Genomic DNA, 3,571 nt, shown 5'->3' with positions numbered 1-3,571 from the left:
ATCCGGTGGTACTCATAAAAAGCTCCTTAATGTGCCATTCTACAAAACATAGAATATATAGTACAGTACAAGAGTGTTGTGTCGACGCCCCCAGGCGAAGAAGTAGGATCTCCCAAGACATATAAATAGAGGTAGTCTGGCCGTGGTAGGTGTGTTGAAAGAACTGATGCCTCACTCGTACCTTTGATAATCAAGTGATGGAAAATACTTGGAAAATGATACAAAGAAGTCTTCTGCACTTCTGACAAAACTTTAAATTTGTTTGGAAAAGCCAGTACGCCTAGGAAGCAATCAAGCTGCGTGTTTTAAACTTTCCTTATCCACAGTTCTAACTTGTCGGTGAAAGACTTTAATTTTCCCTGTAACCGTAATTATATTTTCGTTCTCTCCTTGCAGACTAAAATTTAAAACGTTCAACTTCTCAAGATGTTCGTTGAGAAATGCTACTCCCACCCACCGATTATCATCGTTAAGAAATTCAAATCCAGAATTTTCAGCTTCGAAGAAACATTATTTCAGTTCGCAAAGAAGTAAATCAAGAGAGCACTTTTCCTTTCGAGAGTCACCGCACTTCTGTATGAAGCAGTAAACACCTAAAATCAGAATCCATAGTTTCACATACGGATGCAAAATGTCTGCAGCGTAGGTAACGCGATTTTATGTAATTCACCACTTTAACAACATTTTCCATCGTTTTCAGGAGACCATCAGGTAGAGATTTTCACAACAAAACTTCGCGGTGAATCATGCAAACATGAATGTTGGACACCAACCGCATTCTTATCTAAACTGCCAAGGAATCACAGCATCTTTTTAATCTTCTATACTCGAAGCCATTATATTTTTGAGTCTAGACTGCTAAGAATTATAAAAGCCTCTTTAATTTTAACCTTCTAAGCATATCACAATGATATTCTTTGTCTTATTAACTCAGAAATCCCAAGACCTCTTTAAACCTTCTCTGCGTATCAGTATTATATTCTCGCCTAAATTACTCAGAAATCTCAAGGTTTTTTTCTAGCGTTATTCACAGATGTAACTTTAAATGAGGGCGTTTTTTTTGTTTTTTTTTCTTCTTTTTATGCAGAAAAGTTTTGCGAAAACAAAAATAGTAATTTAAAGGAAGAATTCACTAATATTTTTCTTTCGCCATGAAATTCAAAACGATGTGTAACCAAAATCTCAGCACCTGTCTTTAAACCCACTTCCTTTCTGCAAGACGTTTTCTTCTTCTTTTTTTTTATTCTTTCTCTGCCTTCACTCCACTCACTGCTGTCAACACTCAAATGCTAAACACGACTGAATACCCCAATCCAACCTTGGGGCGTCACACAGAGAATACCCCAGAATATATGATGACACCCGGAGGCTATATATATATATATATATATATATATATACGTGTGTGTGTGTGTGATGTATAGTGTTACGCTAAGCAGTTTAGACATGAATGCTGATTCAGCCCTGCCTAACTATCAATGCAAACCGTACACCCCACCAGTGTCACCACCACTACTATCACCACCACCACCACTATCATAATTATCGAGATAATCATCATTATCGTCGACCTCCTCCTCCGCCTCCTCTTCATCATCATCACTCTCATCATTGTTATCATAATCGTTATCTTCGTCGTCGTCGTTATCATCATCGTCATCATCATCATCATCATCATCATCATCATCATCATCAATTTTATCGTTATCATAGTCATCCTCTTTCTCTCCCTCCTTCTGCTCATCGTCATCGTCATCATCATAATCATCATAATCATCATCAACATCATTATCATCATCAATTTCATCAACGTTATAGTTATCATTACCATTATTATCATCATCATCATCATCATCCTCATCATCATCACCACCACGATATAAGTACAGTATATTTTGTGTAGTGTTTTATTATTTTCTTTTGTACTCTAATCTCCCTCTGCAACTTTCGTTTATCGCTTTTGAAATTTGAATAAATTTTACTTCTTTTCAGATCTATGACGATGAAGTGCCAAGAAGAAAAAGAAAACCGTAAACAAAGCAACGAACGAAATTAGTTGACAACCTAATAGAAACATATAACGAATTCCTCGGCAGAACCAACAGAGCGTAGGAACTTAATTTGTAGAATACCCTGCCAGAATCAGTAGGATGCAAGGGCAATGTGCATGTAGCATTCTTATGCATGTGGGGTCGGGTGCAAAAAATATACACCAGTCAATGACAGGAAGGATATTATAAGCGGCAATAACGGTACTTTCTAAAATGTCCGGTCAAGCTAGGTAATATATTGGACATGCTCCACTGCATCCAGCATTTGTTAATATTCTCTCCTGGCGGATGACAAACTGCACCACTCAAGGGACAACTCCTCTAACCAATTCTGTCCTGCAGGGTTTTCCTCATACGACGTACCTATAAAGGGAGTCGAGGCACTTTCCCGGAGGAGAGAATTTGATGGATCTGTTTGGATAGTCGTTATTACCAGGTGGGTTTTTTTTATGAGGGCGGAGTATAAATCGTCTCTAAACACCTTTTAGTCGCCTTTTACGACACACAGAGGAAACACTGGATCTATACTTTCACATAACATTCCCCTCTCAGTTCCTTAAAAGAATCTTCAAATATTCACAAAAATTCACAAAATATGACACAGTCCTAAATTATGCATCATTTCGAAATTTACATATTTATGTTATGACTTGCAGTATATGTTCTGGCTCTTTACATCCTGTGTTCAAATCGTACAGAGATCAGTATATGAGACAGAGAGATAGATAGAGATAAATAGATAGATAAATAGACAGCTAGATAGATAGAAAGAGAGAGAGAGAGAGAGAGAGAGAGAGAGAGAGCGTGTGTGTGTGTGTGTGTGTGTATGTGTGTGTGTGTGTGTATGTGTGTGTGTGTGTGTGTGCATGTGTATTTTCTAAGTGATTTCTAAGCCTGGTAGAAATAATGGTCATGCTTCCTTCAAATTATAGCCCACCATCCGAAACAAAGCTCAGCTGGGTCGATAACATAAAGTACTAACTAAGTAGTAAGATCAATATATCCGACTGTTCAATACTCCAACAATTCGATGTCCCGTTCTAGTTTTAGAAATCAATATTTATGAAAAGAGAGAAAAATTAAAACGAGCAAACAAGTAAGCAGCAGGTGTAATTTACAAGTTGATATTACTTTTACTATTCTGACAATGCTTCAATTACTTGTCTGATTATCGATTCTTCGGCAATCGCTTTGCTATTTATTCCTATCTTTCACAAATTTAATACTTCTGTAAAACGACGAAAGTCCAGAAAAGATCAAACAGACAGGATCAATATAGCAAAGCAATTTTTGATATATATATATATATATATATATATATATATATGTATTATATATGGTTTATATTATGAAATTTTAGCAAGAATAAATTCTATATTCGAAATAGATTTGAAAATGTGAAAAAGAAAAATTTCTTAAGATCTTCTTATTTGGAAAGTAAAGTCTGTCTGCTGTGTAAACTTTTTAAATATGGTTCATGAAGAAATGTCACATATTTTACAAGAGATACAACTTAGTTC

General features: G+C 36.0%; 1 long non-coding RNA gene across 1 annotated transcript in view; it reads left to right on the top strand.

The window, feature by feature from the left end:
• LOC106875402 (uncharacterized) overlaps window positions 1-3,550 on the top strand; it is a 198,467-nt gene extending 194,917 nt beyond the window's left edge. Inside the window, exons 3-4 of the long non-coding RNA XR_001410114.2 lie at window positions 397-642; window positions 1,993-3,550. This is a non-coding gene — a long non-coding RNA (uncharacterized LOC106875402). The remainder of the gene's footprint in view (window positions 1-396; window positions 643-1,992) is intronic.
• The last annotated feature ends 21 nt before the right edge of the window (window positions 3,551-3,571 follow it).

Source organism: Octopus bimaculoides, chromosome 19, assembly GCF_001194135.2.
Source record: "Octopus bimaculoides isolate UCB-OBI-ISO-001 chromosome 19, ASM119413v2, whole genome shotgun sequence".
NCBI classification, from domain to species: Eukaryota; Metazoa; Mollusca; class Cephalopoda; order Octopoda; family Octopodidae; genus Octopus; species Octopus bimaculoides.
This window is presented reverse-complemented; position numbering and strand designations above follow the sequence as displayed.